At 43.9% G+C, this 10,643-nt stretch overlaps 1 pseudogene; it reads left to right on the top strand.

Moving 5' to 3' along the window:
• Window positions 1-1,664: 1,664 nt before the first annotated feature.
• LOC138246746 (olfactory receptor 5AR1-like) lies at window positions 1,665-2,533 on the top strand (annotated as a pseudogene).
• The last annotated feature ends 8,110 nt before the right edge of the window (window positions 2,534-10,643 follow it).

The raw sequence follows: 10,643 nt of genomic DNA, 5'->3' as shown, positions 1-10,643 counted from the left end.
TCTCTCTCGCCTTCTCTCAGAATTTCTGGTTGTAGGGGTTTGTGGGAGATGTGGGTGTGTGTTTTATATTGTATTGGATGTGTGGGTGTGGTGTGTGTATGTGTGTCAGGTGTGTGTATTTTGAATTGTCCAATGTGGCGGTGTTTTGTATACGTGTGTGTATTTTGAGCACGGCGGTGTGTACCGCCAATGGAATACCGCAGTTGAAAGACCGCCGCGTGGATTCGTGGGTCGTAATAGCATGGGCGTGTTTCTATTGGCGTGGAGGTGGAGGATTTGTTTCCGCATGTTTATCGCTGACCTTTGGTGTGGCGGTATTGTGTGGGTGTCTGAATTTCGGCGGATTCCGTGATGTGTGTCATAATAGCTGTGGCGGTCTACCGCCACGGTGGCAGTGTATTGGCGGTCTTCTGCACGGCGGTAAGCGCCTTATACCGCCAGGGTCGTAATGACCCCCTATGTCTGCTACATTATTTGGAGGAGGCAGGCTGTGGGCAACCGCAATGCAGCCCCCTGCCTACCCTTTCAAGGTCTCCGGGGTAGAAGGCACAAGCATGACCTACATCATATGCCTTCTCCCTCCCACCCATCCTGGCATCCTCTCTAACACTTTCTGTCAGCTCAGAGTGAGCAAAAAATGTCAAGGGTATTGCCAAAATAAGGACATCTGGCTGTTAAATTACACAGGGCAGAGCAGTTATTCCCCATTTCAAGGGAAAAACATTTAGTGACCGGACTTTGGTGCAGAGAAACGGGCCGGTAACGTAGATTCTGGCCTTCTGAATATTCATCGAACAAACTTCCATGAAACTCATGGTGAAGTCTTAAAGGAATTCATTTGAATGAACTTATTTAGCACCTTTCTGTAGTGCAAACCAAACCTAATAAGGTCATTGATTTATTTACATAAGTTAAAAGTTGAATGATCCAGAGCAAAAATGACAAATATTGCAGCAGTAAAAAGAAAAGGAGTGTAAAATAAATGCCAAAGAATATTTACATTAACAAGTCAGATCAAGGAAAAGGAAATTAAGGAGATCAATGTATTTCATATTTATATTAAGACAAATTAGATTCTGGGTAAATTCCAAGTTCTAATGTCATGTAATGTAATTATACAGGGACATGGCATTGGAGCAGAAGTATCTTAGGTTACTTAGTTAAGATGTCTTGTTAGAACTGTATATATAGAGAAATGGTATTCCTTACTTATGTGGCTCAAATACATCTGCAAATTATGTTGCTCATCAGTGGAAGGAGGTTCAGGCAGTCCTAATGTCTCCTTTTTCAGTGTGAAGTCTGATATCCTTGCATGATAGGAATAACAATATAAAAGTAAGGACTGCACCAATTTGTATCTTTTGAATCTCTGTAATTTTTATTTACAGCATAGTCAACTAATTCCAATTACAAACTCTATGCAACATTTGATGTCTTATGAGTAATTTGTGGCATCTGAATGTCTACCTAGCTCATTTCCATGATCTTTGCAAGGCATATAGATTGTTGTACACCTACACTTTAAGTTCTTTAACACTTGAATGCCCCCATTAACAGAATCTCTAAACTTATGCAATACTCAGTCTTATAATGTTTATATTCTTTCGACTCAAATTGTGTTCCACAATCTAAAGTCTGCAGAGCATATGGAAAACCAAACAATCATGACGGAATTCTTAATTGTGGGTTTCGCGGTTAGCCCAGATCTGAAGACAGTCCTTTTTGCAGTGTTCCTGCTTGTTTACATTTTAATGCTGTGTGGCAATCTTGTGATCATTGTGCCAGTATTTAGGTACCTTCGACTGAAAACTCCAATGTACCTCTTTCTCCAGGACCTGTCCTTTCTAGACATTGTTTGCACTTCTGTCACTTTCCCCAAACTGCTAGCAATTTTTTGGAACAAAAGCAGGACTATTTCCTTTAGTGGGTGCATTACCCAAATGTGTTTCTTCCTATCTTTCACAAGCACAGAATTCGACCTTCTTGCAGCCATGGCTTATGATCGCTATGTGGCATGTCACCCTTTATGATACACCGTCATCATGAACAAGAGATCCTGCATTCTGCTAGTAGCTCTTTCATGGGTGCCTGGTTTTCTAGACAATGTACCCCATGCTGTCTTGGGGTCCCAGTTGTCTTTGTGTGGCTCAGATGTCATCAGACACTTCTTCTGTGATCTCACTGCCCTAATGAAGCTGTCCTGCAGTGATACACATGCTGTTGAAACTCTGATTTTTGCTGAAGGTGTATTTGCTGGGATGATCCCCGTTGTGCTAACTATTACCTCTTATGTCTATATCATCCGTGTAATACTAAAAATCCATTCTGTGAGGGGAGACTCAAGGCATTCTCCACCTGCACTTCCCACCTGACCGTTGTGATTGTCTTCTGTGGTGCTGTTATCTGTATGTATGTGCGTCCTGCATCCTCCTATTCATTAGAACAACACAAATTGTTTTCTGTCCTCTACACTGCTTTTATTCCAATGTTTAATCCTCTGGATAATATAGCCTTGAATGTTTTCAACCTCTGAATGGGTACTTTGAAGAAAGCAACACACTCAAACATTTAGTTGGAGGGAATCCACTGTTCTGCACCCCAATAGTATTGCTGTCTTTAAGAAAGAGGCCAGTGAGCAGTCAACGAAAATGTTAGGGTACGACAAATGAGGACTGCAAAAAAAAAGTGTGGCATAGTGGGCTCATAATTGATTATTTGGGAGGTATTCAAGTTTAATATGAGGAACAGCCTTACAAGTTATATGAAAAGACATTTCAGATGTCAACAAAGAGAAGTGTCTTGAGGACAAACTCATTGGTTGTGGTAGAATTCACCACTCATTGAATCACAGATTCTTAGAAGCACACAACACCACTGTGCTAAACTCTCTAATGGGGAGGGTAGTGGGGATAGCCTTGTTGGCATCACAAAGCAGAGTATATCAGTTGGGTAACAGGAGAGCAGACTGTTCCATTGATTATTCCAATACAATAACACCACCCAAACTATAAGCAACAAGACACACAACACATGACTGGGCATTATCAAATTTGTCAGACATTTGCAGAACACTGCCAGCAGCTCAGACCAAAACATGATTACAGAATTCATAGAAGAACCTCCCAATGGGACATCTCACAAATGAGGAAAGAGATCTCCTAGCAGAGGGCATTATTGCAGATGAACTACCCAAGGCTCATTGACAGTCCATACAATCCTCACTGCTCTACTAGTCTTACCTTTTTTCAGGATATCCTCTCTTGGTTTTCTGCAACAATTCTCAGATGCCCAAAACCAATATCATTATTGGAAGCCTCCACCTAGAAGAGCCCTGTTTTTACCCTAGCCACTCCCTTTGTGTATGAGGTGCTTTCCTTTTTCTGGGCTCCTACTGGTTCTGTCCTGTGGGGCTGGAGTCAGAATGTCTATTGTGCCCCATCAAACAAAGATGGTAGTTCCTGCCAACCACCTTTGGCAACACAAAGTCAAAAGAAGACTGTCCTTTGTTTTGCCAGTTGCTCCTGTACTCCTGACATATAGCCATTTCCTGTTAACCGACTGGCTGTTGACAACTCACTTCCCTTCTTGGGCCTAGAGATCAAGCCATTGTACTTTGGGAGCCTGGCCATTAACACCCATCAAGGAATGTGTATTGAGTTTCAGGATTAGGGCTGAAAGGCAAACTAGTTCTTATACAGTTTTTTCTCAGGCACTACAAAGTGCACTATTATGTTAAGGTTTTTTTTACTACTACAAGTGTCACAAATCTAATTTCACAATTGAATGAAATTTTGTCAACTAAGTAAAAAATATTTGTAATTCTCTTTGGCAGGTGGAAGCATACAAAACAATTGTACTTATAGCTAAGATGGTTTCTGAGAAATGCAGCTTTATTATTCAGAGTATTCAGAGTAAAAACATAGGGGCGATTTAATAAAAGTGGCGCTGCACTAACGCCCACGAAAGGAAAGGGCCCAAAACACAACGTGGACACATCACATTTTTTCACAGAAAACAGAGGTGTTTTTTGCAAAGTGCTACATGTGGATTTTGGCCTCTAGCTCAGCCAGCCCCAGGGGGGGCAGAAATGGCCTAAAATAAATTTGCCCCCCATACCCCCTGGGGAGCGACCCTTGCCTACGGGGTCGCTCCCCTTGCGTGACGGCGCAAAAAAAAGATCCCTGGTGCCTAGTGGTTTCTGCCCCCCTTGGGGGCAGATTGACACTAAATCTGCCAATCTGCCCCCAAAGCAGGCAGAAAAGGCCTAAATACAATTTGCCCCTCCAGGGGAGCGACCCTTGCCTAAGGGGTCGCTCCCCATCTAAAAAAAAAAAAAAAATTGCCCTGGCGCCTTGAGGTTTCTGCCCCCCCTGGGGGCAGATCGGCCTAATAACAATAGGCGAATCTGCTCCAGTGGGGGCAGAAATGGCCTAAAATAAATTTGACGCTCCCCTTCCGTGACGACGCAAAAAAAAGATCCCTGGTGCCTAGTGGTTTCTGCCACCTAAAATCGGCCGATCTGCTCCCAAAGTGGGCAGAAATGGCCTAAATACAATTTGCCCCTCCAGAGGAGCGACCCTTGCCTAAGGGGTCGCTCCCCATCTCTAAAAAAAAAAAAAACTTGCCCTGGCGCCTTGAGGTTTCTGCCCCCCCTGGGGGCAGATCAGCCTAATAACAATAGGCTGATCTGCCCCCATGGGGGGCAGAAGTGGCCTAAAATAAATTTCCCCCCCAGGGGAGCGCCCCTTGCCTAAGGGGTCGCTCCCCACACCTAAAACAAAAAACCAAACAAAAATTTTTTTTTTATCCCTGGTGCCTAGAGGTTTCTGCTCTGGGGGGGCAGAAAAGGCCTTAAAAAAATGCCCCCCTTGGGAGCGACCCTTGCCCAAGGGGTCGCTCCTTTATGACAATTTCCCCCCCCAAAAAAATCCCTGGTGTCTAGTGGGCGTTTCAAAAGCAAGCAATCCGGCTTTTGAAACGCTTGGAGAGACTTCAAAGGAAAGGAAATGCGCGCTGACGGCACGGGGGGGTGTGGGGGGGTCGGGGGTGGAAGGGGAAGGGCTTCCCCTTCCATACCTGACTTGGGGGGGTTGGGAGGAACCCCACAGAGGGAGCGCTAGCGCTACCTCTGGGCTCTGTGACCAGGACGTAATGGTTACGTCCTGGGCACAGCAGCACTGTGCCTCAGGACGTAACCATTACGTCCTGGGCACAGAACCGGTTAAAGCAAATAGGCAGCTGCATCTGTTTTCTGTGACTACATCAATCATGTTGTCGCGTAGGTTCTCATTATTCTAATGAGACTACTGGATTTTGAGCAGCACAATCGCCCGCTGTGTGGGAGACTGAGTCTGACCCACTACAGGTGACACCTGTCGCTCCAAATCCGTGTTTTGTTCCGGCTAACTAGCAGTGCCTCATCTCCATCACGGGATAGAGATGATTGGGCAGCCGAGCGCATGACATATTATACTTCTCAGGGAAGTCGTGGTCACTCAGGTCACATCCGGTTCTCTCATACACAATTCGGTCTCATATATAAATGACAAGAATAACGCTATAATCTTGTGACTATTATTTGTGGACTACTTCCTATCTAGGTCATAATCTGAGCACAGCATAGTAAGCTCTAACTCTGCCTTTTAGGTTCCCCAGGGAGGACTTCGACCCTCATACCTGAGCAAAGGCCTGTAGTTTGCGTTAGCATCTGCAGCAAAGCATTCAGCGTTCAGTTTACAGTCGTGGTTCTTGCCTGGAATCTCCCTTGTGACGTGAACTGGGACTATCAAGTGTTTTTAAAATAACCCAGCTAATGCCCTGAAAAAGTGTCCCTATGTAAGGATGTGTAATGCCTACGAATGTTGGAGACATAACTTCTACCACGTTCACCGGCAATGTACTAAACTGTAGCCTTGACTGAAGCAAAGAGTCAACAAGAATTTTGTGTTTGAGAACACAGTGTTAGGCTAAGCTAAACATTTAGATAAATGAAAATTAAAACAAGACCGTGAAACTGGTTATTGTAAGAATAATAATGCAAAGCCAAATAAAATATATCTAGGTGAAAGTGCACAGTGGCTCTAGGTGAAGGTGCACAGCGGCCTAGTGTATTAAACTAACGTGCATGGAGATGTAACTAAAATGGCTCCACAACACCCTCCCCTTACCGGTTAAAGTGGTTGAAAAGCCCAAATTTACAAATCTAAAAACCAATAGCTCTAAAAACTCAACCTAAGATATATAAAAACCCAAGCAATTTTGAGAAGTTAAAGAGACACATAAACATACTACGTGGCAATTTTAAAACATGAGCATGTGATTCAAGACCGAATTCCAAAGAGATGTCAATTTAAAAAAGATCCAAACTATAGATGAGTCATGGAGAATAGTAGGTCTTCCACTTCGGCAGATGTCAAAACCGAAAGGTCCACGCCAAAAATGAACAGGGAGCATGTGTGTTCCATAGCCCCAGTGTCAACCAAGGCGGCATCCCGTGGAGTGTCCAGTGATGAGTTGTCAGCAACTTCCTCCAGGAAGGGTAACTCATAAGTAGCCTCATGTAGCAAACACAGCCTCAGTGCACATGTCTGGTAATGAACCCTCAGAGAGAACATCAACAGATCAGCGTCTATTGCTGGGGGGCGCTGCCGTGAAAGGCAAACTTCCAATGCATGTTCGAGAGAGCACCAGAGACACCGAAACACGGGTTGCACACAATATAGGACCGGTCTGAATGACAAAGACCAGTCACACTCCAATTGCTCCAGGAGTGTGGCCCCACAACAATGTAGTTGAAGCCCATTCTGGCCCCACAGCAGTCACACAGTTGCAGACCTGGCTGGGTAGATGAGGAGCACAGTCTAACAGTTTCTGCTAGAAGATGGCAATAAAAACTGAGGGGGAGGTGAGAAAGGCACTATGGTCCCCATATTTCGCTCTCTGGAATAGTCTCCCTCCTCTTCCTGGATGTCCCATGGCCCCAAGGGATAGAGTAAGCTAAGTTTGGACAGCCAATCTTCAGGGCCAAACAGACATCTTCTTTCTCTCACCAGGCAGGCAGGCGTAGGTGCTGGAGGACGGGTCCACATCTTCTTCAGTAGTGTGTCCAGACTTGAATTGATGTCTCTTGACCTCTGGAAGACAGGCTGCCAGCCAGAAGCCAGCTTTGTGGCATAGCAGTGTTTGAGTACTCTGCTGAGCATTCCCTTTTTTGGTCATAATGGATTTGGAACTGGAATCAAGTGGAGTGATTGGAGTCCCACTTTTATACACTACTTCTGGACAAGGAAGGTGGTTCCACTGTGTTGGACCCCAATGTGGGTTGGTTCTCCTTATAAGCGACCTGTCCAAGCTGTTCACTCCGAGCTGCAAAACACACAGCAGGTAGCATTGGGGCTGTCACCATTATGGAGCACCCACAACAGAGGCACAAAGAAGTGTGACTTTTCAGTACCTGGCCTTCCACTGCCCAACTGAGGTAGTAATCAGGGATTGACAGAAGTTCATGCTTCACCAAGACAGTTTCTCACTGTGCACAACAGATTTTGTGTTCCCGTCCATCACCCCTGCCAACACCATCCACCATATGGGCTCATAGAATGTTTAAGGGCTGTTTTGTCGTATTTCCCTTCACTTCAGTGCCTTGATTTCCCCCCTTCAGCTACAGAAAGTGAAGCAACACACTTCAACTCTCTGTGAACAGAGTCCTTACCCTAACCTTGTGTTTTACATCAGGTCAGGGATATTCAAATTTGGATCAGCTGGACTCCATTTTGCTAGCTCATTCCCAAATGTTTCAAGTAATACACATCCTACATATGTATGCATGCTAAGCACAGGAATGTGAGGACAAGGCACGGGGAGTGCAGGAATAGAATTTTATGCAGGTGGGCTTGTATGCATCAACTCCAGTGACACAGATAAAAAAAAGGTCTGGTAATACTAGTGCTTACTTGTCTTAAACACCCTATGCTGCTACCTCCACTCTGTATGTTGTACCCATTACAAGGACAGTAATTCACTGTCAGCGATTAGGGCATGATTGTAGTGCCCCTCCATGTCACTGGTCAAGTCCAGGGTATCACATAGTCAATGAAGGGACTAGGTGTCTGCACACAGGATGAGATTAGTGTGAGGCCAGGGCCAAAATAAATGGGCAGGATATCTGATGTACTCGCAATTAGGTACTTGTGGCAGGTAAACATGCCCACATGACATGCAGAGAACATTTTCATCCCAACAGACCCATTTTATTCTTAGGATGTGTTAATTTGTAGTGAATCTTCTTTTCATTAAGTATATCTAAATTATAATTTTCCCCTTGGTTTTTGTGTTTAGGTGGAGCAGTGAAAAGTAAAAACGGAGTGGGTTATGAGCAACAGTGGCATCTCTGCGTTGCCATAAATTAACAAAGTGTGTCCATCATCAAACATAATAAAGTATAACAGATTCCTTTTTTCTTTTATAGATTTAATTGAATCTAGTAGAGTCAACTAGACCTTTCATATTGAATGAAGTATTACAAGAATCCAATTCAAAGTAGGCACATTAAGTACACAAAAAGTTTGCATTTTTGGGTCTATAATTATGCCTGCTTAGTGTGAACTTGTTTCAAGCTATAATTTTTTGTCTGGCCTGCATCAGGATTGGACCATATAAAAGGAGAAATTCATTTCTGCATGACCTTAGGTCAAGTTGAACATCTGGGATGACTGAATGTCTTTCTTGTTCTCATGTTGTATAAAAATTTCATTGTTTATCTTTCGATTTGTAGTTATACCTGAATGGTCAGAACTGTTCTAGCACATACCTCTTTTAGTCTTTACTACAGCGTAGAACCCGGCTCAATTGAAAGCACCCCAAGATCACTCAAGACTTTATCTTCCAAACTGGCAGACACTCACACAAGGTTCCAAGCCAGCAATTCTTTTATCTTGAATTGTCGTAGGACTTTCGTCATGGGGGCAAGACTGCTGGATTCTGGTGCCCGTACCACACATGTGGGGTACTGAGTCTGAACCCTCACCATCTGATAACGGTCGGCCTAACCATTTTTGCTAGTTAACAGCACTTCACCAAAACCCAAGAGTAAAGCTAATTTGTGGCAGCCTGACACATGACACTCTGTGACTTCTCAGAGAAGTTGTGGTGGAACAGATCATACCCCTTTCTCTTAGTTACACAATTCTCATGTGTGCACAAGACAAACAGAAGCAGGATTCTGTACAATTCATTTTATTGAAGCAACTGCATTCTACTTAAAAATGCATGAATTATGATTATTAGCACAATGAAACACAAAGCTATTTTGACAATGACCAAAAAAGTCAAACAGATGAAAGGTTCCAACATTCTGTCATCCAAATTAATCTAAACTCCCTAGAATCACCACCTGCATTAGTAAACATCCACATGAGAGCACTAGTAGTGTTAGCCCTCATCTGCCCATCTAGCCTCTGCAAGGAAATACAATCCTCATACCTGTGTGATAGGTAAAGAAGAGGCCTGTTAGTCTGCTGACAGTCCTCCCAAATGGATGAAGAAAAGATGCCAAGTTCAGAAAAACTGCGACATGGGGCAGCATAAGATGGCTAGCTGACTGGAATGTCCTCTCTTCATTTGTTTGGGCAGCGTGTTGTTTTATAATAAAATATGTTGTTCTAAGAACTGTCCAGATGTGATAATAGGTCTTTTCTGTGTAGGGTAGACAGTGTACGCTTTGGACCGGCAATGCCCAGTAAATAATCATGTATAGCCTTAGGCCAAGAACAAAATGAAATGTTGGGCAAGAAACTGATAACACGATCTGCATGGAAGGGCAAATGATAAAAACTAATGAAACATCTCCACTGAAATAAAGCTTTGCTAAAATAATAAAAGGAATTACATTAAATGTAACTAGGTGAAAGGGACAGGCCTCAGGGCCAGAGCTAAAATGAATGTGTCCATGTAATGTGCTAAAATAACCCCACAACACAATAAAAGCACTTCTCATGCCTCATAGCTGATCAGTATTAATTGACTCATTGTTCAGTAAAATAATATTTTCAAGGGTCGGGGATTAGCCCAAATATCAGTAGAACCAAATCTAGATTGTTGTATCAGAAGAAAATGTGTCAACTGACTAATACTTCCCACATATTGGGGGTCATTACAACATTGGCGGTAAAAGCCGCTTACCGCCGTGCAGAAGACCGCCAATACACCGCCGCGGCCGCGGAATTCCACCACAGCTATTATGACCCACATCTCGGAATCCGCCGAAATTCAGACACCCACACAAGTCCGCCACACCAAAGGTCAGTGATAAACTGGCGAAAACAAAACCTCCACCGTCACGCCAACAGAAACACGCCCATGCTATCACGACCCACGAATCCATGCGGCGGTCTTTCAACCGCAGTATTCCATTGGCGTTACACACCGCCACACTCAAAATACACACACAGCTCCAAAACACCGCCACATTGGACAATTCAAATTACACACACCTGATACACATACAAACACCACTCCCACACACCCATTACAATATAAAACATACACCCACATCACACACAAACTCCTACGACCCAAAATGTTTGACGAAGGCCAGAGAGAGAACACAGAATAGAAAATCCCACCACACAGAGGCACACAACACC

This window comes from Pleurodeles waltl, chromosome 7, assembly GCF_031143425.1.
Source record: "Pleurodeles waltl isolate 20211129_DDA chromosome 7, aPleWal1.hap1.20221129, whole genome shotgun sequence".
Classification (NCBI taxonomy): Eukaryota; Metazoa; Chordata; class Amphibia; order Caudata; family Salamandridae; genus Pleurodeles; species Pleurodeles waltl.
This window is presented reverse-complemented; position numbering and strand designations above follow the sequence as displayed.